Source organism: Ambystoma mexicanum, chromosome 14 (genome assembly GCF_040938575.1).
Source record: "Ambystoma mexicanum isolate Mex_15411 chromosome 14, UKY_AmexF1_1, whole genome shotgun sequence".
NCBI lineage: Eukaryota > Metazoa > Chordata > Amphibia > Caudata > Ambystomatidae > Ambystoma > Ambystoma mexicanum.
Window position 1 is genome coordinate 284,775,719 of NC_090940.1, and position 26,208 is coordinate 284,801,926.

At 48.7% G+C, this 26,208-nt stretch overlaps 1 protein-coding gene and 1 pseudogene across 3 annotated transcripts in view; one reads left to right on the top strand and one right to left on the bottom strand.

Moving 5' to 3' along the window:
* Positions 1–26,208, top strand: part of KLHDC1 (kelch domain containing 1) — a 2,530,617-nt gene that overhangs the window by 1,330,256 nt on the left and 1,174,153 nt on the right. The gene's annotated exons all lie outside the window — the stretch shown is intronic.
* Positions 1,416–3,335, bottom strand: LOC138527284 (E3 ubiquitin-protein ligase RNF34 pseudogene; annotated as a pseudogene).

A 26,208-nucleotide genomic window follows, 5' to 3' on the forward strand; every position in this document is an offset into this window, starting at 1 on the left:
GTGAAAACAAAATGTGTGCATAGGAAATATTGAGAGGACATTTTTCAGAAGAGAGAAACATGCTGTGATAAAGCAGCAGATCTTCACAGACTTAACATTTTTCAGAAAGAGACACATGTCCGTTACTTCTGGTGCATCGAACAATCAAAGAGCTTCACAAACTTTGGTTTAAGAGATCTTAAAATTTTCACAATGTAGTAGGATGATTTACATGCTCCGTTCTCAATTATTCCTGTTTGCTCCATAATCTATGGGAAAATAGGTTAAACACCAGGATCTTTGAGGTCACACTCGAGTCAGACAGAGGTCGAGAACAGGGATTCAGGCTTCAACGGCAGCCAACATATTACTAGGCAAAATCTATCCATTGATGGAATTGGTGAATTTGTTGCATTTAGTTTTATGGGAATTCTTAAAGTCAAGTGTACGGTAACTATTTAGAAAGAGTATGAAGCAAATTATATTGCCATTTAGCTCTTGATATGTATGGAAGTAACGGTTCATACAATAATGCTGACAATCCAAGCAACTGGAGTGAAAAGGTATGCGTTTAGCCATTGTTCTGAGCAAAAAGGTTTCCCTTAGCAGATGCATAGAAAATTGGGAAACCAATAATCAAGGGGAAAGCTGTAGTAACGATTCAGAGCTTCAGCTATCGCCATGCCCGTCAAGTTCTAGGAGTGACTTCTGGAATGGCGTGTAGTCAATCTTCTAAAGACTCTGGATTTACAGCATGCAGCACCATTACCCCTAATGGCCTTAGCAGACGATATTCAAACTTTGATTCCCATTATGTTGGTACGCACTTTCAAAACAAGTTTCATGCACTCAAGTGAAGGCCAAGGCTTATTTATGGTAAGAAGGTCTACTATGGAATGCCATTTCTATCGAAACGGTGCTCAATGTAGACAATCCTCATGTGACCAATAGAATCCCTACTTGCAATATCAAAATCCAACCACATTGCTTGCCTCAATTTGTCAGATAGAGAAGAAGTTCCTATGTATTATTGTTCCATGCTTTAATCAGGGGTTAAGAGGGCATGTGCACTTGTGTGGTTGAAGAACAATCTGTTCTGGATGTCTAAGAATTAAAATGATTACGCACTATAACTTTGTTTTGCATAATTTGAACACTTGTACCCCCTTCGTGGTTGATTTATTCAGCAACTACCGATGCAGGATCTATCTGGTCCTAATCATGCTAAAATAAAGTACTTTTGTGACAAGGTATTACTAAAAGACATTATCAGTACCATCTTGAGCAGACGCTTGCAGCAGGTTTTGTGAAAGATTTGATATACTGCCAAACGTATGCATATCACATTATGCTAGTTTTGAATGTCAAGCCCCTCCAACACCAGGAGGTTTGCTTAGGCATTTGATTATGTAATGCAGAATATTGACCAGTTAAAACCATTCATTTCTCTTGACTTGTTAAATAAACTGGGATTTGAAAGTCATTCCCAGTCAAGTGAAGAAGTCTCTACGCCATCTATATCTTACAAGTAAATCCTTTTAACAGACCACTCCTTGTTCTTCAAAAATATGAAAGCAAACTCATTTTGAAAAAAACCCACACCTTGCAGGCCATATTTTAAACTCTAGGCAAGATGGTGAGGATTCCTTTCTTTATGCAATGGCACAACTAGACGTATGAGTTGTGGAAACGAATCATATTTGCATAGACCAAGGCAAAGTTACATTAAATAGATGAACCTAAGAAAGTAATGTGAAACCAAGTGAAGGAATGAAAGCATGTTTAGAGCTCATTTGAGAAGCTAAATATGCACAGTAGCCAAGCTTCGCTTCACTCAACCAAACGCTTGCCAGTGGAGAAGTTGCAACTTTAAATTGCCTGTAAACCGAATGACCTTGACAGTGTGTGGTAACATCCATTGGCTGAGGAGGCTCTCGTTACCACTGTATACACATTGACAACATATGCTGCCATTTTAGGCCCTTTAATGTAATGCGATAGAAGCAAAATGTCCCAGTCAAATGGAAAAATAAGTCCCATCATTGGCTATGCCACATTTCACATTGTCAATTAAAATTACATACAATCCAAGTTTGTTCTACCACTGATTCAATCCTGGTCTTCCTTAAAATATTTCAAAATTCAAGTCACAAGCTGTGGAAAAAGGTGTCCAATTCGGTTTTGGTCTTTGTTTCTAGGACTTAAACACATGCACAGCGCGCACGACATACTGCCTGCAGATTGGGCATTCGCTCATTCTCTTGCCGCATTTGGTGCAAGTGACCATGTGACCACACTCCAAAAGGACACAGTCAATAACCGCATCCATACAGATCCTACAAAGATGATCGTCATTATTCGTCAGCTGCAGCTTCTCTCCATCTGTAAGCATACAGTTATCCAGACATTCCAAAGACTTACGATTTTATTTGTTCTCCCTGTACAATCTGTTTACTTTCTCAACCAGCTCCCATTTCTCGCAACAGCCTGAATAATTTACAAAATTACGAGCCAAGATTTCTTTCAGTTGGCGGATGTTCAGCCCGTCAACCTCCTCAAGAGTTGACAAATCAGACAGCAATGCCCTTGCTCTCTTTCTGGATAGCCCGGTTATCTGCTGCTCAGGACCTTCACCTGCTTCAGTAATTATTGAGAATGTTTCACTTCGTTCCTGCTGGATATGGGGTTCTTCTACTTCTGTGACGGAGGAGGTTTCACGTCTTCCTTCAGAATTTGGCACCAGTTGCTGAACTTTCCCCTCTGTCAATAGGTTCTCCCTGAGATGATGATGCGGAAGGCGAGGATGCTGTATGGTTTGAGAAAAAAGGGTGTGTAAAAAAACTAGAAGTCTGTGACCGTGAAGAATGAATGCTACTGGTGTCCATGTGGTCATGTGGACCTGCTCTATGATGGCACATCACAAGGTCCACCAAGTCCTCCTTCTCTCTGCAGCTCTCTGTTGGTATGTTTCGGAGATTCAGATATTGGCGCAGATCTTTGACTTTTAATCGTATCAACTTTGGGCGCTGAAAAGCTGTTTCTTGTAGTAGGTGACGGGTAGCACATCTTCTGAGGTTTTCTTGGAGGATAGAACAGACAGAGCAAAAGTCCTTCTTGCAGTCACAGCATACATGCTTTTTCCTAAAGACAGAAAACGCAAGTCCTCAGGCTTTGCACACGAGGTTAGCCCCTCCTGCAGAAGGTGGAAAAGGTGAAAAGTCTGGATTTGGGGCAAAACAGAAGGGCCCCGTGCTGCCTCCAAATCCAGACTACTGGCCATGAACAGCTCCGGTACCCATCACTTCATTCAGCAGCCCACAACATGAAGCCCACATGGAGGTGGCGCCCGCCTCCATTTCGCTCACCTTCATGACAGACTCCTCTCACTCGCCCCCGGTGAGAAGAACAATGTTACACCGCCATGTATCTTAGACTTCCAGGCTCCATCCTAACTGACGAGCTAGGTGCTGCCCCCTTCAATTGTTCACAAGTTGTCCATGTTGAATTGTTGAAGCCACAGGCGGGGTAACAATAGGCATAGCCGTGATAAAATCAGCCGTTAAATTCATAGGCTGTTTCCACCCCTTGAACCACAGCGTAACCGTCTAATCAGTATTGTCCATGACGTTTCTCACCACCGCCAGTTAGAAGGTGTTGTATAGAGATGTTCTCTGTTTTTGAGAAGTAGAAAAGCCACTGGAAAGCCGTCGTGAAATAACGTTTTTGTCGATCGTGATAGGGATCATGGAGCAGCAGCGAGGTTGTTTTAGGTTTTAGATAGTTGTCTGTAGATCTGCATACAACAAATAGCAAGCGTGATATTTTGAAAAGGATCGATGTATGACAAATGTATTCCGCCCTTTATAGGTGTTTCACGACAAGTCATTTGAATGATGCTGTCCCTAAATTGTACTAGGTCATAAACTGTTCTTTTTCGCCAGGAATCTTGTATAGAACTCCGTCTTGACCCGGGGTGGGAATGGGCTGATGTATACTTGGTTAGCGGCTGTGGTAAAAAGATGGGGAAAGAAAACCTTTGAACCTGGAAAACTAAAATCTTTTGGAAGTTTGCTGAGTTTAATGGGCATAAAGTTCAAGGAGTCAATAAAGCATATCTGTAAAGCTACCACAAAGATGGCCATAAACTTGGCACCCTGGGTGATAAGTTTTACTTACATTTTTTCCTGAACTAATTGTTTCAGAACAAAGTAACCATTGTAGCATTTGGAGTTATGGGTTAGAAAGGTGAGCCTGTGCATTTATTCGTTACAAAAGTGCTTACAAAGGCTGCCACATAGGAGTCCTCTGTAAATTCCCAATATCTATCCCCGGTTAGATTTCTGGCATAGGTATAGTTTGGATGGTGGGTTACATTCTCTTGCCATGCCTCCATGTCATATATTATGTAGCTTGCAGTTTTATTGTGAGGCTTCCCGGACGGCATGTATCACAGGTGTTTCCGCTGTGTTGATAATGGAAGCTTTACACACTTTACAAATCAGCCCTGTACATCTGTGGCTCTCTGGAAGAAATGTTTGGCACATTGGAAAATTAACGCGCGGCGTGTCTCGACAGACCCGAGACCTCGCGAACGTGCGACGAGGGCATTTTGGAGGTTTTTCCTTATTCGTTTGGCCTTCTTTACTTTGACACAAGCGACAGTGGTATTGTCCACTGTGTGTGTGTATGTTTGTTACTGGAAATGTGGTGACAATGCTGACAGATATTTAGCCCCCAGAAAACCTTTTAGATTCAATACACTGTAGAAATGGTTGTCGTGGTGTAAAATATATAAAGTGGTTTTGGCTGTTTTAACCATTAGCGGAAAATATCGCCACACTCCGTTGTTGAAATAGAGTATCTTGATGGGTCTATTAAAATATTCCTCAGAGATTCAGTTGTCCAAACCCTGTTGGTGTGTCTGTTGGTAGTTTTAACACTGTATGCACTTACAAAGCTTTTGCACGTATATCAGCGTCTATTATGCTGCCCGGTTCGATTAAACCTATAAGACTAGACGTCATGCAGAGATTTAGGGGCTCGGGATCAAAATTTGATAACCACCAGCCTTTAGATTGTATGATGTGGTTGTGTAAAATGTAGCTTTAAGGCTTATAAGAACCGGCGGATCGTGGTCTGACCAGTAGCACCACGATTTTCAGTGTGGCAAAGCACATAATCTCAGTCTTACTCTGGGGAAGTCTGCAAATTCTCCAAAAACTGAAAAACACAAAGTATCATGATGTGATCGCCTTGTAAACAAGGGTCTGTTTAAACCATCAGCCTCCATTCTTATTTGAACAAAATCATTTAGGCCAACAGTTTCCAATATTTGGCGCATTAGCATTTTCGTTATTACCATTATTCCATTTCCCAGGGAGCGCAAGTGGTTCAGGTTTACAAATCTAAATTCCTCGCAAAGCTCCATGGCTGCGAATGTTTTATAACTTCTTTGATAAGTTCGGACCATTTCCAAATACACTGGTGGATCGGCTGTCTGGTGCGTTAGTTTGATCGTGTCTGGCTGTTAGCAATTGGGCCTTTTTCAATTTTTCAAATAGTCGACGTCTCTGCACTCGAAATCTGGTCCATTTTAAGCTTTGATTTCGATTTTTAGGGTTCTGTTGAAACGAATATCCACCAATTTGAACAATCAGTTTGTCTAACAGGCTTGACAATGGCTGTGATTTTAATCGAATGCCCTGGACATCGAGCTGTGTGGCCTTGTTCATGCAAGGGTTTTTGTTTTTTAATAGGCGGGCTTGCTGGAACTCGCTAGTTGCTAGTCATAGCTTTTCGGGGCTCCTCTGATATGTTTAATATTTGGGGGATTTCAGGATCAGGCTTTGACAGAGATGCGTATATACTAGGCCCCACAAATGTTTGTGGAAAATTGGCTAGACAGTCGGTTAGTGCATTGTGTGTGTGAGAAACTCATGGTGGCAACAAGTAAGACAGATGCAAGTGATCAGAGTTCAAGGGTATTTATTAAACAATGAATTCTGTATGCATGATGGAAAAAACGCCTAATCAAAACCTAAATCTAAGATGGGAACAAGCGAAAGGGACCATCAAATGACAATAAAGCAGTCCTAGTGGCGCTGTGTCAAATAATAAGGGCCTATACTAAAAAACCTATTGCCAAACCCTACACTAATACAAAATAGGGGTGTAGGATAGTTCTTAAGAAAAGAAAGAAGTGTGCTCAATTAATATGTCAGATGCGTTAGCCTGGGTCTCCCTTCCCCACGTTTTGCACACAGGGTAAGATGGGAGCTTGGAGCACAGTACAGTCTCAGGCTTTTCTAGTGTTAAGATGGATTTCGGAACTCTGACCTGGTCGGCAGAGTTTCAGAAGGTGTCACGACCCTCGCCCAAAACCCCCTCTGGCAAACCCATTGGCCAGGTGGAGTCAGGACTGGGCCTCTAGAGCCTTGCATCCTCTTCAAAAGCCCTCATGGGGCCAGTCCTGGCGCCAGGCTCATACACCATGAACAACAATGTGCTTGGGAACTACTTTATTGTATTGTCAGCCAACATGGAGGCATCCACATAGCTTGGTTCCTAAGGACCAAGCTATGTGGTCTAGTGTTTTGGGTGTGGCAGGCCTGGAACTACTTTCCCTGGTACTACTTTACCTGGGCTATATAAACCACACCCTGACTGCAGAACATGCTTCGTGTTACTTTGCAGCTTGCAACGTGACGCTCGTCGTGTCCAGCTATTCCCTTGAATCTCGGAGAAGCAGAACCTGCAAGGAATCGAAAGGAACATCATTAGCAGCAGCATTTTACCTGCAGTCTTCATCTTTAAAAACTTGCAGCTACTGAGAACAGCTTCCTCGAATCTGCACGCCTCCCGGACAGAATGACCTGAAAGAGGAAGATAGAGGCAACATTAAAGAAAGCTGTAGAGACATTTACAAATTACGAACTGCTCAAAAGGTTTACCTGGCTGGTCGCTTCTCGGCTGGCACCACTCCGGACATTCCACTCGTGCTGAAGAACACTGCGACCTACAAGGAAGGAAAACACAGGTTAGCAAAGGCAGGATTTTGCAGCGCTGCACATAGCGCTTACTTCCAGCATCATAGCGCTCTTAATGCGCCATCATTTACCAGCGGGGCTCAACCAAGCCAGTTCGCCGCGCCGAAGCTCTGCATACCTAAGGGAGAAAAAAGAGACATTTTAAACAAAGAAAGGCATGCAGGATAGCAACAAAACTAAAGATCAGCAATAAGACCTGAACAATATCAAAGGGGCCGGCGTCAGTGAAGTAACTGGACCGCACTCACCCATGAAAGACAACGCGCCCCTGCAAAGTAGGCAGGACAGAGAGCACACCTAATTCTACGACAAGGTGAGGAGAGGGCGCCAGAGGGACTGAAAGCATACGGGGGTGGAGGGAGTATACTTACCCCAGTCGGTCAATCTTGAACACAGTCCGCCTGTATTTTCAGGCAGAACCTTCCCCGCAGACCACATCAGGGCAAAGCTGAGAAGCATACCAGCGAGTAACCCAGCTGGGTGGCGTGCCTGTGGATACCAGGTGAGCGTTACAGAAGGCCAGCCTAGTTTCCGGGAACAGGGTAACCTGCTGGACAAGCCAGACCAATCATGGTAGCATTGGCGGCGGTCAAGACTACGTCTCGGGAGGGGTGAGGGTGATTGTAAGTCCACAATGAGCACACACAGTAAACACCACACATTACTCTGTCTTGTGCATGTATCAAAAATTCATATACATTTATTAAAGGCCGTTTAACTCAAACACAAAATGAAACTACAGTAGAATAAGATGATACCTTTCATCAGCAATTAACCGTTTACAGGTGGGCAAGTCCGTGCCCTGTAAGGCCCGCCTTAGCGGAGGTCCCAGTCCGGAAGTGATATCTTGTGGGTGACCCGGAAGGCCCGTCCTAGTGGAAAGCCTATCCAGGAAGTGATGTAGTGATTGTTAACCGGAACCTAGGCCCTAGAGGCCGTGTTACTCCGGATGTGACATCATAGATGCTAGCTGGGAGGCCCCCACAAGCCTGTAGTCCCTAGGGCCCCCACCGGGTTCCCCCAGAAGTCCAAACATGATGGATGACCTATTCCGGAAGTGGTCTAGTGTGCTTCGCCTGAAAGAAGCACCTCTTTGAGGTTATGGGGATGTGGGTTGTTCATTCTGCCCCGGATGTCCCCCCAAAGACCCAGAAGTGTGGCGCAGTTTTAGCACTGGGGGCGCCTGGAGATGGTGTCTGTGCGGGGCCATTAGTAGGGGTGTGGCGTGAAGGGTGTATATATACAGCAGGTGTTTGGGAGGGAGGTACACGCTGCTCCTGAAGCCCTGGGAAAACCTGCTTGCGCAGAGCCTGAGATACCCAGAATTATGAAGCGCTACAGCTACAATTCTAAGAGCAATCCAGGGGCTGATGATTTTGGTATGGTCTGAATGCAGTATGAAAGTAAGCATGGGTGATAGTGATACAGAGTAAAGTGATTTTGGGACTGGGAGGCACCTCTCTGACAGAGGGGAGCAAACAACCGATCCTTATGATATTTTTATCTTGAAACAATTATCAAAAAATGCATTACTGCAAATTATTGGATGTGCACAATGAAATTGAAAAGTATTGACATATATGTTTGTCAACCAATTGTATTGATTTTTCTCACAATTGAACAAAGAGAAAAAAAGAAGGGTGTTGAAATGTGTTGTGAGGTGGTCAAAGAGGCAACAGAATCAAGGGAGGATCCTATTCTAGTAATGAGACCCAGCCAACAAAAGGTTTACACAGCAAATCAAAAGAAAACTACATGTCCCAGAAACCACCACGAGAAACGAAACCAAGGAGGGGGCAGAGACAGAATTAAAAAGGGAAAACGGCATAGGTACAACCCAATCATACAGCATGGAAATAGGTGTACCAGAGATTGGCATTGGTATAAAGCAGTCAGCCCGCATGTAGATCGGTGGCCCCAGAGACATACAGGGTGGGGTCAAACAGTGCATGAAACTGGGTGGACTGAGGAAAGAAAACGCCCTGCAGGTGTGGGGAATGGGAGGGAAAACTGGCTGGAGACTGAAGGGAGGGGAGGAGCAGAGAGGGGCTTAAATGCAGCAACAGAGAGCTCACCAGGTGTTTCTGATTACAGCTGCAAGCCGAGCCGGAGACCAGAGAGGAATGGAAAGGTGATTGTGACTTGGCGTACTAGAAGGCTCACTGAGAGGCACAGGGGAGATCCCTATCAGAGGCGGACTCGCTGAGGAGAAGCGCCAGCCGTCAACCATTAATCAAGGCCTGTGCCTTCCATGTGGATTTTTGTTTTTTTTGTTTTCTTAACCCAGTGAACAGAGGGTGAGTCAGTCCGTGGAGAAAAAGAATTAAGTTGACTTTATTTTCCCTTTTAAAGATGCGAGAAGCCAAGTGGAGCTTCTTTTTGAACTCTGGACTGCATTAACCCTTTCACGGAAACCAAACCTCATGAAAACTAATACCGTTTGATGTGTACAAGGAGAGCTGTTGTTTAAGTTAACACCGCAATAAATCTTAAAATTGCTAAACCTACATCCGACTACAGCCTACTATTTTACAGTGGTGGCAGCGGTGGGATTCAAGAGAACGCCCAAGCAGAAGACATGGAAGCTGTGGTAAAGGCACTCGCAGAAGGGCAACAGCAGCTGCAGCAACTTTTACAAGTGCAAAGTCACCAGGCGCAGGCGGACAGACAAGCCCTCCAACAGGCCATACAAGTGCAAAGTGCTGCCCAAGAGCAAGGACGGGAAGCTTTTAGAATACTGGGAGAAGCAGTGGCCACGAACCGGACGCATCCAGTAATACCGCCTACGGTATTACAAAAATACCAAGTAGGAGAAGACCCCAGTTTTTTCTTCGTAAATTTTGAAAGAATAGCTAGAGCAGCCCAATGGCCACAGGACAGATGGGCTTTCTATCTGGCTCCCTTGCTCACAGGGGTAATGCAGGGGGCATACCAAGCGGCTAACCCCACCGGAGACACTCCTTATACCGAGATGAAAAAAACTGTTTTGGAAAGACTCGGCATGGATGAAGAATCCTACAGGCTAAAGTTTCGAGAAACCCGATTGAAACCAGGAGAAAGTCCAAGACAATTGTTCTACAGAGTACAAGATTTGGCGGAAAAATGGCTGCAAACAGGCACAGCCACAATAGGACAGATTAAGGATAAAGTAATGATGGAACAGTTCATTGATGCCTTACCAGGACCAATTCAGAGGTGGGTGAGGCAACATCACCATCTATCACTGGCCGAGGCAATAGACGTGGCAACAGCATATCAGAAGGCAGGGAGCACCCGACCTTTCCCGGCCACCCAATTGAGATCAAGTGTGGAAGCTTCTCAAGTACGTATCGGAACCTATAAAGGACCAGGAACCGAACCCAGGAACAAGGCCGAAACCTGACCCACTAATGGGGCTGGCTTAAGCAAAGGACAGGCACCCCAATGTTTTGAGTGTGGAGAGTGGGGGCATATTGCGCGTTTCTGTTCCAAAAAAAACTAAAATTGAACCAATGGAAATCGGATCCATACAAGCGCAGGAATACCGAAGGAAACGACTACCTTACGTGATAGAGGTCACAGTCGATGGACATCCCCGTCAAGCAATGATGGACAGCGGAAGCCGACAGACGGCCATACAGCCTCATGTGAGCGAGCAAGATAGCGAATAGGTGAGAACCATTGACATAGAGTGTGCATGGGGATGTAAAAGGGTATCCATCTAAAGACATTGTGTTGGGAATACAGGGGCAGTAGATGCCAATCAAAGCCGCCGTTATTCCTACCTTGCCCGCTCCGGTGCTAATAGGAACAGATCTACCTGAATTCGATAGATGGTTGAGAGAAGCCCCGTTTTCAAAAACAGAACTATTGGGGGCATGTAGTTGGGAAAAATTATCTAAGACCCAGAAAAGGAGAAACCGAGTGAATCAGGAAGCGTATAAAGACATTTCCATTATAGACTGGAAGGTGGGGGACCATATTCCTTCATTTCGAACAGAAACAGGGCTGGATGAAACATTAAAAAGGGCCAGGGAACAAGCTCTAGACACTAGTGGGGTCCAACCTCCTACTCCCTACTTTAAAGAGAAACAGGGGTTAATCTATCGAGTAACCCAAGGATCTGATAACATAATGAAGGAGCAATTGTTGGTTCCCCAGTCCTACAGGAAAGGGCTGATTCAGCTGGCACATGACCACACCACAGGGGGACATCTAGCTGAGAACAAGACCATAAAAAGGGTGTTGCAAAATTTCTATTGGCCAGGAGTTTACGCTGAGATAACCAAATATTGCCAAGAGTGTGATATATGTCAGAAAACAAGCCCCCATATTCCAGCACGAGCACCTTTACAAAGAATGCCATTGATCAAAGAGCCATTTCAGAGGATAGGGCTAGACATTGTGGGTCCAATGGAGCCTACCAGCCGAGGATACCAGTTCATACTAGTGGTAGTGGACTATGCCACTAGATATCCAGAAGCATTTCCATTAAAAGGAATGTCTGCCAAACAAGTATGTGATGTACTTTTACCCTATTTCGCTAGAGTGGGGATTCCCCTGGAGATTGTAACAGACCAAGGACGTAATTTTATGTCGAACGTTATGAAAGAAGTATGCAAGACCCTTGGCATCAACCATTTAAGGACCTCGGTGTACCATCCACAGACTGATGGGCTGGTGGAAAGATATAACAAAACCATCAAACAAATGATAAAAAGAGCAACCAGCCCCACTGGTCTGGGGTGGGAGAAAGTACTGCCATGGGTATTGATGGTTTTACGTGATACACCTCAATCCTCAACAGGGTATTCCCCATTTGAATTATTATTTGGGAGACAGCCAAAATCTATCTTGGGATTACTAAAGGACACTTGGGAACAGCAGGAAGAAACAACCCTAACAGAATATGTGAATGAACTAAGGGATCACCTGGGAAAACTCAGAGACTATGCTCAGGAAAACCTGGGGCGAGCTCAAGAAACGCAAGAGAAGTATTACGACAAAGGAAGCAGACCTAGGACGCTTAAAATAGGAGACAAAGTGCTGGTGTTATTACCCACTCACACAAACAAAATGCTCGCCCAATGGAAAGGCCCATATAGTATAACAAAGGTGTTGGGTCCAGTTAATTATGAGGTGGAGCAACCAGATAGACAAAACAAACATCAGAACTATCACATTAATTTACTCAAGTTGTGGAAAGAAAGAGACGCAGCAATATGGGGGGATCCCTATCAGAGGCGGACTCGCTGAGGAGAAGCGCCAGCCGTCAACCATTAATCAAGGACTGTGCCTTCCATGTGGATTTTTGTTTTTTTTTGTTTTCTTAACCCAGTGAACAGAGGGTGAGTCAGTCCGTGGAGAAAAAGAATTAAGTTGACTTTATTTTCCCTTTTAAAGATGCGAGAAGCCAAGTGGAGCTTCTTTTTGAACTCTGGACTGCATTAACCCTTTCACGGAAACCAAACCTCATGAAAACTAATACCATTTGATGTGTACAAGGAGAGCTGTTGTTTAAGTTAACACCGCAATAAATCTTAAAATTGCTAAACCTACATCCGACTACAGCCTACTATTTTACATGTGTTTTAAGAAAAATAAATAAATTGCTATTTTTGATAAAAAGCTGGTGTGATATATGACCATATAATCATAAAACGTATAAGAGCGGAATAACCAAGAAGGGATAGTGGAGAAGCAAGTGACCCTTTAAACATGATGTATTATTTGAATCAAAGTCTATTGGAGGGCTGTTTATAAGTGGTCGGTAAAAAAGTACCTCCAGTCTCTCTGAGTTATAGTGTGCTGATGATTTTAACACCATTCAAAATTACTACAGCCCTGAAAGTCTGCCAGCAGTAATGCCAACCGCTGATGGGGAACCTGATTACGGCACGGCTGTGGATAAGCTGTGTGAATGCCTTGATGTGATGACTTTTGATGACATGTCACAGGCTGTTTTCCCTATCAAGGCTTCTAATGAATGTGGGGATGGTGCAGATGCTGCTATAGCAGATGCCGACTACACAGATACAGACTGCGTAGATATGGATGAGTCTATTAAGTCTCTTAAATAGCCCCTGTATGAGGACCTCAGTGTTTTAGAGGAGCTGTTTCCAGAGGCAGCCATGAAACCAGAGTTAGAACCATTTTCTGATGAAGACAAGTTGTTTATGGACGTCGCTAGCGCCTGTGAGATGGAAGATGCTGGTTCTGAAATGTGCATCATGGTATGTAATAAAATATGTCCGGGTGTGTGGAAAAAACCTGTAAAAACACATGTTCAAGAGTTAAACTTCTTTCTTTTTTGAACATCAGAAAACGCCAGATAAACTTGAAAGAGCTGAGAGTGAGAGCTCTTCCTTCAATACCATCAATTTTTACTGCATGTGCTATTAAAAAATGATCGAAAGTACAGCAACCCAAGGTCGTAATACGTGTAAGAAATGTGACGGTTTAAAACACTTTTTTTTTTTTTTTTTACTTTTTTTTTGTCGGTAGAGGCATACAGCAAACACATACATCAGAGCAGGCAATACATTCAATGTGGGTATACAGTAATACATTAACTGCATGAGCAACTTTACAACCAGTGGCGGAGCAATGACTCGTGATAAACCACAACGTATATGCCCCTTATTGAGGGGTCATATAGGAGTCCCTTCCGGAGGTGCTCTCCTCTTGGCTATGAAGGTAGCTGTTAAAGGCAGTCCAAATCTTCTTGGGGCGTGAGTGAATAGGAAGCATATCAAGGTACTCTTCTTCACAGTTTCGGGACCAAGTAAGCAAATTTAACCACTTTTGATAGGTAGGGGGAGAGGGACTCTTCCAACCTTGAATAACGCATTTCTTGGCTACCATGCATTTTATGTTTAAAAATGTGACCATACATTTAGCCTCATCAGTTTTCCACACCCCAAAAAGGACTCTCATCGGGTCAGGATCAATTACAGTTTCACTGATCTCAAACAATGTCCCCAGGATTCTCTCCCAGAATTCCCCCAGTTTATGGCATGTCAAGAACATATGCAAATGGTCTGCATTCTCCGCCCTGCAGCGTGGGCAGGCTTGCGGTGCAGTGCTGGCAAGTTTGAAGACCCTGAGAAGGGTGTAGTATAGCCTATTCAACAATTTGTATTGCATGGCATGATATGAGAAGTTCAAGGAGACTCTATTGGTATGCAAGAACATTTTCTCCCATAGGTGGTCAGAGACTTCAAGGCCCAGTTCATCTGCCCACTCACCTGGAGGATCGAGTCGGGGAATGTGTCAATAGCAGTTTGTACAATGAAGAGACAACGCCCCAGGCCCCACCCGAATTAGCTATGTATGTGATCCCTGCAGAGTCCGGGGGCTCGTTGGGGAAATCCGTTGAAGCAGCGCGGAAGGCAGCGCAGAGCCTGTAGTGTTGCAGAAATTCAAGTGCCGACCCGGAATGGCCCGGGCTCCATGTCTGTGGGTTTATGAACTGCGCATCGGGATAGAAGTCTGTTAGTGCGTGATAGCACAGAGTGCCCCAGTGTCGTGCCAGGGCCGTGTTGTGTGTGGGCTCCAGCTCGGGGAACCCACTTGTAGTAGGTGTGTTGTTCTGCCGTGATGCTGAGCAGTCGGCCCCAGGCATGCACGGTGGCTCCGACTGGGTCAATGGGTGTTAGGAAAGATTCTCTTTACTGCACCTTTCCTTCCATCTTTATGGAACCCCCAAACTTTTTGCTTTTATTTTTCAATCTGACCTGTACTTTATGCAGTACAGGGAAGTCTTAACCTTCACTGTACTGGCCTTTGCTCACATGTTATGGGGAAACTGATATGTCCTTAAGGCTAACAGTACTGGGAAACAGTGTTTCCCTTAGTTTTGTGACTATGTTGCCACTTATGGTTACTTTTGTATCACATGTGGTAACTTTTTATCATTGCACAAAGCAGCTTACACTGCATTGCAGTGTGGTTCATTTTTCTTTTGTCCTAGACTAACACCCAATGGATTTTTTGGTATTCTGAGGTGCTTAAAAGATGGGCTGGTGGCAGCAGTGACTTTTCCCCACTTTCTGGGGAATTTCCTTTTAGCTTAACCGCGTTTACCGCATTTGGCTACTTACTGTGGCTACTAGTTAAACATGGCTGTGCCACAAAGTTTTTCGCCCATTCTTTTTGCATCTTGTTGTTTAGCCTTCTTCCTGGCCTCAGAGGCCAGAAAGATCCTTATAAGGACTTCCAGTGCCCACTAAAGCAGGAGCTTTTGGCAGGCTACTGGAGGGCTTTGTGTGTTTGCAGGCAGGATGTGGGCTGGGTCAGTCTGACCCTAGTACACATCCTGGCTTCTGTGTGTCTGAGTGGTATGCATGAGTGTTCCCGCCAGTGGTCCTGATTGGACCACTGTGGGGTGTGTGTGTGTGTGTGGGCTAGTCTGCCATTGGCTAGTGGGAGTTTCGACTCCTACCTGGCTTTTAGGATAAGAAGAGGGCCCCTGCATGCAATTCTCAGAGATCCTGGAAGAACCTGAAGGAGCCAAGAATCCATCCAGCTGAGAAGGCCCGCAAAGAAACCTGTAACCTGTCTGAAGGAGGACTGACAACCAACTTCTGCTGCAGTCCTGGTGGAGCCCCGTCTGTCTCTTGATCTCCAGGAGGCCTGCGAAGGTGCTACGACCTCCATCCATTCCGGTGCCCAGTGCAAAAACCGCCTTCGGAAGTGCCCGGGAATCGTCCTGTGGCTGACCAGCTTCGTTTTTGGGCTACCGGGTTTCCGCCTGAAACTTGGCACACCCTCCGCTGCCACTGCAACGACACTCTCTGCAGAATTTCGGCGTCCTAGCACCAAGGGGACCCGAGAAAGACCGGAAAGTCTGACCGCGGCTACGGAGTCCTGCTGCATCGCTGTGCGCGGCGTGCACGGTCCGAAACCTGCTTTTCTGACCCGCCCCCAGTCCCGAGAAGGGTGCTGCATCGTTTGTTTCTGCATTTCTTCATCAAGAGTCCTTGCACCAGCAAAAGATCCTAACCGGAGAATCACTCGAACCTGCAACCTGTGAAAATCGAGGACCGCGGAATTCCGCGGGAAAAGCAAGCTAGGACGCCCTTCCTTTGTTCTGGAAAGTCTTGGGAAGATTCGGAGTGAGGGGGATAAGTTACTGAGCTTTTAACATACCCCTACACTCCCATTGTAATTCAATGGACTTCTAATATTCTTTATCTAAAACCCATTGGCTTTGCCAATACTTGCCTTGGCAAGACTTCTAACTGTTGGGGGGAATTTTGGACTCTGTCTATCTTGAACCCTGACTCTAAGAATCCATCACTGAACCCCAGAGACCCTACCTACATTTTCTCCTGCCTTCTGAGTGCTCTATCTTTGTATCCTGAACAATAGGGCACAAGGCCCCAGGCAACTTGGGGTTGGACAGTATTAGTTAGGGGTAAATTCTCTGTGGACCTTTTTGTGTGTAATACTCACCTGTTCATTCCCTTGTAGGAGTATCTTGAGTTATATTATGCACTTGAACCTGTCACTGTATATATGTATTTTAGTTTGATGGTATTGGTTGATAAGTCTACTTGCTTGTGTTCATTTTTCTTATAGTGTATTTGACCATAACTAAATAACTGTATTTTTATAATCCTGTCTAAGGGTAATTTGTGACTCCCATTGTGTGACCTCATTGTGGACCCTTTACAATCTCACCCCTCTGAAGATCTTAGCCTAGACCACCTGTCACTGCTACCTTAAACTGGTTTGGCTACAGCTTCCCAGAGTTGCCCCTGTCACAATATACGTTGGCCTTCTATACATCTGTTCACCAGGCCAGAGTATAGGAAATCAGTCTTAACAATGGGAGAGTCTGATATGTACTGTCGGTGCAGTATGAGTGTCATAACATTAACTCCGGCTGCAGCCAGGGTCTCCAGCTTGACATGCGGGTGTGGGGGGGAACCGGGATACCAATGGGAGGCGTATTGAATTGGCTGTCGGCGCAAGCTCAACTTCAGGTCCGGGGCGGTAAATCCCCCTCTTTCATATGGGAGCGTCATATCTGACCATTTTTTGCATACTGCACCAGGGTGCCAAAGGAACTAAGCACATAGTGTATGAAGTCTTGTAAAGTATTTCCCCCCTGGCCAGATGGGAATGTTACTAAATATGTACAATAGCTTGGGGAGAGGTACCATCTTGATAAGAGAAAGCTTCCCAGCAAATGACAATAGGAGCGAGCGCCAACGTACCATTTTGGACTCTACTAGCTGTGCCGTGGCCAGGTAGTTGTCCGCCAGCAATGTGTCTTTGGATAGGGACACCTGGACCCCCAGGTACTTAATCCCACCGGATGACCAGCTGAGTGGGTATTCAGTGGCCGGTTGTTGGATGGAGCTGGTAAGGGGAAAGACCTCAGATTTGGAGTAACTGATCGTGATTCCCGAGTGGGTGCCTATGCGAGTGATATCTCACAGTATTGGATTAAGATGGGTAGCAGGGTCCCTAATATACAATAACACAAATCGTCTACATAGAGTGATATCATTTTGGGAGTGTCCCTCAGTCGTATCCCCCTGTGGGAGTGGCGCTCTCTGATGTAATCTGCCATTGGCTCTATCGCCAGAGCAAAGAGATTTGGGGAGAATGGGCAGCCCTGTTGGGTGCCTCTGAAGAGCGGGATTAAAGCGGACGTCAGGGAATTGACTCGGACCCTAGCCACTGGGGAGGTGTATAATAGTTTGATGTATCTGATCATATTGGGGCCAATGCCCATCGTTTCCAGCACTAGCCACATATATTTCCAAGACACCATATCAAACGCTTTTTGGGCGTTGAGTGTAACCGCCACCGCACTTGCGCCCTGATCGATTTGCGCCATGACGTTGAACTTTTGTCTAATGTTGTGGGAAGTAGATCTCCCGGGAACAAAGCCTGCTTGGTCCTTGTGGACCATGTGTGTCATGACTGGGAGGAAGCGGTTCGCAATGACCTTGGCGAAGATCTTGGTGTCCAGATTCATGAGCGAAAGGGGCCTGTATGAGCCGCATTCATTGCTGGGTTTACCAGGTTTAAGTAGCACCGTTATGACGGCCTCGCGCAAGATGGGGGGTGGACATCCACACGTAGTGACTTATCCCATACCTCCAATAACTTTTGGGCCAGTATAGCTACGTGCTCCTGGTAGAACTCGGCCGCAAATCCGTCGGGACCCGGAGCTTTACCTTTAGGGAGTTTTGATATGGCATCTACTATTTAGTCTAATTGGATCGGGGAGTCAAGCTGGTCCCTGGTTGCTGGGGAGATACTGGTCGTGGGAATCTGATCGAGGAGCTCCCGCATATGCCGTTCGCTGTGTTTGGGTGGCTGGGAATAGAGGTTTGTATAGAAGTCAGTGAAAGTGTCCAGTATCTGCTGGTCTGACCATTGTGTAATGCCTTGTCCATCCTTGATACAGGTAATCTGGGCATGACCCCACTCCCACCTTGTTAAGATGGCCAATGTTCTACCGGGTCTATCACCTTCTCCATACTTCCGTGCTGCCTGTGGGCGGCTAAAGTATCGGACTTCCTTAGTTGCATGTGCGTTGAACAACTGAAGTTCCTCACTAATTAGGGCGAGGGTGGCAGGATCGCTAGATGTCAAACAGTCCCGTTCCAGCTCTCCCAGTCGGGACTCGGAGCGACCGAGGTCGGCTCTTATTGTCTTTAGTACTCCCGCGTCCCTAGACATGGACATTCCTCTAATGTAGGCTTTGAAGGCGTCCCAACAGACACCAATGGTAGTGGCCTGAGGAGTGTTGTGCTCGAAATAGGACTCATTCTCCAGCATGGGGTCTGGCATGGATTCACATGCTCATGAATATTCCCCGTCGTCAGGCTGGGAATCCTCAGTAAAGAAAAAACTCAGTATCAGTTTTGTTTCTGATCTGACTTTCGTAGTAGTAACCAATCACTGATTTCTGCGTCATAGTGACCACAGCCAATGACTGCCCTCTCCCTAAGCCCCGCCTCTGGCAGCCATCCTCAGATTTTTACCGCACGTTCAAGTGTTGGGATCCTCGTGCTATTGCTCTCGAGCTTTAGTGCGTTTTCGCGCTTTTTTCATAGGAAAATGTTCTCTCTTTTTCGGTCAAAAGAGCCTCAAGCTCCACCGTTTCTATATCCGATCAACGGGGACCCATGTCGGATTCTTCTACGCCCCTCAAGGGTGAAGATTTCGTCGAGCCACGCTTTTGGAGGACTCCAGAACTTTCTCACGCCCATCTCGGACATGGCCCAGGAGAAGGGAAGCTCGATGCCCGGGAAGCTGTTCAGGGTCTGCCCTGCATGCCAGCTTCAGAATGTCTTCAAGGAGGACAAACACTCCCTTTGCCTCTACTGCCTGCATGAGGACAAGACGCACGTGGAGAAGGACTGTGCGTTTTGCGTGAACATGTCGGAGCGGACCATAAAGGACCGCCATCTGCGTCTCGCCAACTGGCTGGAAGGGAAGAGCCCGTCAGGCGAGAAAAAGAAGTAGTCTGAGCGGTGTTCTAAGACCTTTGAGAGCGCCCCGGCGACGGGGGCCCAACAGAAGGCCAAGCACCCCGAGTCCGCGGGCACCAGGAGCGCCGAACGGTCGGGCTCTTCGGTTGCCAGGCAGTGCGCAGCCTCCCCGGCGCCATCAACCACGAGCCAACGCTCTGGCTCGGGTAAGAGGAAGTCCGAGCACCCGGCGAACCTTCTGGAGAGGCCCCGGTCGAGCTCGAAGGCCAATTCGGAGGGGGAGCGAGGCGGTGACCCCCCCCCCCCCAAGGAGAAGGCGGTGAGCGCACCTAAGGTGACGAAAGTCTTGATCCACCCAGCCAAGGCCTCTATCGAGACAGTCGCGGCGGCCCTGGCTCAGCCTGAGGAGGCTACACCAGTGGAGGCGACCTCGGGGCCCAGACTATCCCTGCCACCGCGGAGGGAGTCCTCTTTCAAGCCCATCGACAGGACCCCCGTGAAACCTCCTCCGGAGAAGGGGGGGCAGGAGGCCATCGTGGAATCGGCCTTAACCTCTGAAGAGGAGCTGATCGAAGTCTTAAGCCACGGCATTGGCGTGGAGGAAAACCAGCCCGTCGGGAGGGACCACGACGAGGGGGACGACGAGAACGTCGAGGGTACCGACGAGGTTCTTGTCTGCCCGTCGGAACCCCCTCAACCAGTGCCGCAAGACAACTCGGTGGCCATTTTGTTGGCTATACAGTCCTTATGCTCGGCGATAAGGACGAGATTGCCGTTACCACCGACGGAGGAACCGCTCCCGACGGGGGACCCGGAGCCGCGCCCTTCTGGGAGCCCTCCTCCTAAGAGAAGAAGGATTCATCCTCCACCTCCTTTTCAACCATCGCGCCCGTCTCAGCCCTCCTCCCCGTCCACGACCCGGCGGGATGACACGGGGACGGACACGGCCGCGACGGGTACAGACGACGAGGTTTACGGCGAGGATCCTCCGTCGTCACCTCCTCCCCGGGCTTCCCCGCCCGACGAGATTGGATCGTTTCATGCCATGATCGCCAGGGCATCCAAGCTTTTCCAGCTCTGCCCGGAAGAGAAGAAGAAGGAAGGCTTCCTTTATCAACGGCGCGAGACCAAGAGGAAGACGGTCCTCGCTGTACCCCTACTGGACGATATCTGGGATGAGGGTCTCTCCCTCCTCAAGAACCCATCCACAACGCCTGCGAGAAGGGATCGGTACGAGAAGAAGTACCGGGTCCCGGACGCAGCCCCCTTGTGCCTTCGGGCACAGCCGACCCCGGACTCGGTCGTCTCCGCGGCGGCCAGGAAGAAAGCGGGGGGCATCGGCCTCCACGTCAACTTCCCCCCCAGACGGCGAGGGAAAGAAATTGGACATGATGGGCCACAGAGCCATTCATCGGCAGCGACTACGATTAAGGCTGCCAACGCCTTGGCTATCGTAGCACGCTACGACAGGGAGTTGTGGTACAAGATCGCCCCCCTGCTGGACTTCCTACCGGACGACAAGAGGGCTGAGGCCCTGGAGATCTTGCAGGAAGGGGAAGTGGCGTCGGACCACGCCATTACGGTAGCGACGGACATCGCTGATACTGGCTTTCGCCAGTTGGGCAACGGCGTGTGCCTTAGACGGCGTGGATGGCTCAAGGCAACGGACTTCCGGCAGGAGGTGCAGACCAGAGTTTTGGACATGCCATTCGACGGGAGCAACCTGTTTGGGAAAACAGTGGACGATTCCCTGCAAGCCATTAAGGCGGACACGGAGACGGCCCGGGCTCTTGGTGTTCCCCAGCAACGATGGCCGCTTTTTCAGGGTGCCTCCAAAGGTACCGGCGGCGGATATTCCACCTACCGTCAAGCGGCCCGTTCGTTGTCACAAGAAGCCTACAGGGGATGAGGCAAGTCAGGCGGACCCCGCCGTCGTCGCCAGGGAGGACAAGGCGGCAAAGCCTCGTCAAAGCAGGACTGAATCGGCCGTGGGGTCAGGCCCTAACCGAAGCATCCCGGTGGGAGGCCAGCTGGCGAACTTCGTCGGCGTGTGGGAGTCCATCTCCTCCGACCGTTGGGTGCTGGACGCCCTGGCCCAGGGTCACGCGCTCTAGTTTCTAAAGAAGTGCCTGCGCGTCCCCCCCGTGGTCAGGAAGGAACATCACGTCCCTCAACTTCTCTTGGAGGTAAAGGCGATGCTCAAGAAAGGCGCCATCGAGCTCGTCCCAAAGAGGCTTCGGGGCTCCGGAGTTTACTGAAGATACTTCCTCGTGAAGAAGAAGACGGGAGGATGGCGTCCCATCCTGGACCTACGATGACTGAACAAATTCATCAAGGCGCAGAAGTTCCGGATGGTCACCCTCCAACACGTCCTGGGTCAACTGGAGGAGGGCGATTTCCTGTCGTCGTTGGATTTGGAGGATGCCTACTTCCATATCCCCATCCTAAAGGGACACCGAAAGTTTCTCAGATTCGTGGTCCAAGGGCGGCACTACCAGTTCAGAGCCCTTCCCTTCGGATTGAGGTCGGCACCCAGGGTGTTCACCAAGTGCCTCGCACCGGTGGCGGCGCGGCTGCGCCTGGAGGAATGGGCTTCCTTCTGGAAGAAAATGTTGGCGATTCTTGAATCGCAGGGCTCCAGTCCGTCCGCGCCTCAGACAGGGGTCGGTCGTGACCGTACTGGAGACACCGCTCGTACGCCTTCGGGCTCAGGTGGTCGGCACGATTCGCAGGAGAGGTCCCGCTCGGACAAGGGGAATCGTTCCAGTCATGCCCATTCCAGGTCCCGGTCCTCGACGCGCTAGAGCCTGTGTGCACCTGTGAAGTCTTCAAAGAAGACATTGGCGCAGAGGTCGTCGACGGACTCTCTCAAGGCTCCACCTCCGAGGCAGTCGTCGACGCCATCAGCGCCCAGGCTGTCGAAGGACACGGTTGGGGCTCCGCCCTCGAGGCCTGTGTCGAAGCTGTCAATGCTGTCAGCGCCGCGCTCGAAGTCGATGCCGTTTCACTCGACGCCCTCGCCGCCTTTCGAGACTGTGGTGTCGGAGGTACCCCGTGGCACGGGGAAACCCCCTAGAAAGGCTCTGGCCAAGGCAAAACATGTCTTTCTCCCATATTCTTTGCCCACTTTCCAGCCTATGGAGTATATTTTCAAGGTGGAAGAGGGTCCTGAAGATGGGTTGGTTCCAGACATGGTGCCAGATGAGATTCTTTCTGGTCATAGCCAGATTGAGGACCTGCGTCAGTCACTGCATGACGCCAGTGGTCTGGACACCTCTCCGGAGGTGGAGTTCTGTAGGCCTGAGCCTGGCAACCATGCCGAGTCATCGTACCAGCGCCTTACGTCGAGGGTCACGGACTACTTGGGGTGGTCGGCGCCCCCAGTTGATTTTGTGCAGGATGACCTGATGGATATCCTTGACCAAGGTCCACCCACTGACTCGGTACTGCCATTCCATATGGCTCTGCAAAGAAGGGTGGCAGCGGCTTGGACTGCTCCGGAGAGTCTCCCGGCAGTGGGCAAGTCTTTGCCTCGAAAATACCGCCCAGTTAGTAGTGACGTCTGCTACTTGACCACGCACCCCACTCTGGAGAGTTTGGTGGTGCAGGCGGCTACGGCCCCAGCAAAGCAGGCGTCGTATCCTACCATCCCTCGTGATAGGGATGACAAGCGTTTTGATGGCTGGGCGAAGATGGTGTTTTCTTCAGGGGGTATAGTTCTTCAGGCGGCCAACTCTGTATGTGCCTTGTCACGTTTCACGCACACTCTATGGAACTGTATTTCATTAGCGGCTGAACATATTCCCGAAGGGGACGAACGGAAGGTTTTCTTGCTATTATTCAGGATGGCAAGGATGCCATGTGTGAGTCCGTTCAGTCGGGTTTGGACATGGCAGACTGTCTCAGCCGGTCCATGGCAGCGAGCACCGTGATACGCAGGTTTGCGTGGTTGAGGAAGTCGAGGTTTGCTCCTGATGTGCAAGCCAGGCTCCTCAACATGCCCTTTGATGGTGAACATCTTTTTGGCAGCAAGGCCGACGAGAGCCTTGAGGGGTTGCAGACCTCCAAAGCTGCAGCGAAGTCGTTGGGCGCTGCAGTCTGCCAACCTCTGCCTTTTCATCCTAGGAGACAGCAGTGGAGGGGAGGTTCCTTTCGTTATTAATCATCCTTTAGTAAAGCAAGAGGAGCTGCAAGTCAGAGGGGAAACCGTAGGAGTGCCAGAGGTGGAAAACAAGGTACTCGAGGTGCCAAGGCCGCGCGAGCAGTTGCCTCTTTGCCCTGAGGCAACGCCGCAGCCGCTTCTGCTCAATCATGAGGCCCATGCTTCGCCAGTTGGGGGAAGGCTGGCGCAACATCTTGTAGAATGGCGTGCCATTACTTCAGATGTGTGGATTCTGGAGATCATAGCCCACGGCTACTGTCTTCCTTTCTGACAGAGGCCTCACGACAATCCACCAGGGAATCTCTTTGAAGAGTCCGGATCCGCTCCTTGCGCAGGAAATTCAATCCCTGTTGGAGAAAGGCGCCATAGAACTGGTGCCTGTAGCGGAGAGGAACAAGGGATGGTATTCCCCTTATTTTTTGATTTCGAAGAAAGACGGGGGATTGAGACCCATCATGGACTTGCGCGGTTTGAACCAACTCCTCAGGAAGGACAAGTTCAAGATCGTTACTCTCTCTCAAGTCCTCCAGGCCCTTCAACTTCAGGACTGGTTGGTGTCTCTCGACCTCAAGGACGCTTACTTTCATGTGCCGATCCATCCCAAGCACAAGAAGTACCTGAGGTTCGCGGTTGGCGACTCGCACTTTCAGTTTCGGGTCCTGCCGTTCGGATTGACCTCCGCCTGAGGGTTTTCACCAAGCTCATGATGGTGATGGCAGCGTATCTCAGGAAAGGGGGGATTCACGTCTATCCCTACCTGGACGATTGGTTGATCAGGGCGTGCTCTCCCGAGCAAGTCCTGGATCATCTGTCCGTCACCTGCCACTCCCTTCACAGGCTGGGCTTCTCCCTCAACTTAAAGAAGTCCCAATTGACGCCAACTCAGCGGCTCCAGTACATCGGAGTAGTGCTCGACACATCCCTGGGGCAGTGTTTTCCTCCGCAGGTGAGAGCTCATCACATTCAGCAGATGGTGCACAAGTTCCAACATGCACAAAGTCTCCCTGCGTTCGAGTTCTTGAGATTGCTCAGCCTCATGGCATCCTGCATTCTTCTGGTCCCAGAGGCCAGGTTGCGGATGAGATCTTTGCAATGGGCACTCAAACTCCAGTGGTCTGTCCTCCAGCAGGATGTCGGACCCTGTTCAGGTGCCGTCCTAGGTTGCCCAGGACCTTCTGTGTTGGGCCGTCAAAGGCAATCTGATGAAGGGGGCTCCTTTTTGGCTAGCCTAGCCGGAGGTGACAATCGTGATGGACGCATCCCTCACGGGATGGGGAGCTCATGCCAACGAGTTGACAGTCAGCGGTCGTTGGTCTCCGTCGGAGTCCAGACTCCATATCAATCTTTTGGAGCTGAGGGCCGTCAGGCTTGCCCTGAAGGCTTTTCTGCCGACACTGCGACGAAAGAATGTCCCGATTCTGACGGACAACACAGTGGCCATGCACTACCTCAACAAAAAGGGGGGGGCAGGGTCACTTCCTCTGTGCAGGGAGGCGATGCAGCTCTGGTTCTGGGCCATCCAGCAGGAAATTTCGATCTTGGCAGTTCATCTGGCCGGAGCTGAAAACGAGACAGCGGATGCTCTGAGCAGGCAGAGCACGATCTCTCATGAGTGGGAGCTGGCTCAGGAGATTCTCCTGGAGATCTTTGCCCTTTGGGGGACCCCTCAAGTGGATCTCTTCTCCTCCAGTGTCAACCGGAAGTGCGAAAGGTTCTGCTCACGGGAATTTCCTCCAAACGGAGCCTTAGGGGACGCGTTTGTGGTGAAGTGGTCCTTCCCGCTGCTGTAGGCGTTTCCTCCAGTCCCCGTTATTCCGCAAGTGCTGCGGAGGTTACGGAGGTTCGGTTCCCGGATGATCCTCATTGCTCCGGCATGAGCCCGGAGGATGTGGTACCCGGACCTTCTTTACTTGTCCATCTGCCCTCCACGTCTTCTTCTCTACCGAGACGATCTGCTCTCACGGGAGGGGGGTCAGGTTCTCCATCCAGAGGTCAGATCCCGCAGCCTTCACGCTTGGCTTCTGAAAGGTTGAGGTATAAGGATTGGGACCTCCCTGAAGACGTGATGGAGGTGTTGCTTTCGGCCAGACGGCCGGCAACAAAGTCCCTGTACTGTTGCCGTTGGAGGAAGTTCTGCGACTGGTGCAGGGTTCAGAATGTGGATTCTTTTCATGTGACATTCCTGTCGTTCTGTCTTTTTTGCTTTCTTTGGCCCACAAGAGCCTGCAATTGGGTACCATTAAAGGTTACCTGGCGGCGCTGTCTATATTTAAGCGCTCGTCTGAGGAGTGTTCTTAATTTAAAATCCCTTGGATTTCTCAGTTTCTGAAAGGGCTCACTAATGTGTTCCCTCCGTCACCTTTCCAGGTGCCCGGTTGAGATCTGAACCTTGTTCTCAAGTTTCTAATGGGTGCTCCCTTTGAGCCTTTGCATTCTTGTCCTTTGAGACTGTTAACCCATAAAACTGTGTTTTTAGTTGCAGTCACTTCCGCTCGCAGAGTGAGTGAGTTACAGGCACTTTCAGTTAAACCACCCTTCACTGTGTTTCATACGGACAGGGTTGTCCTTAGAGTTCGTCCTTCCT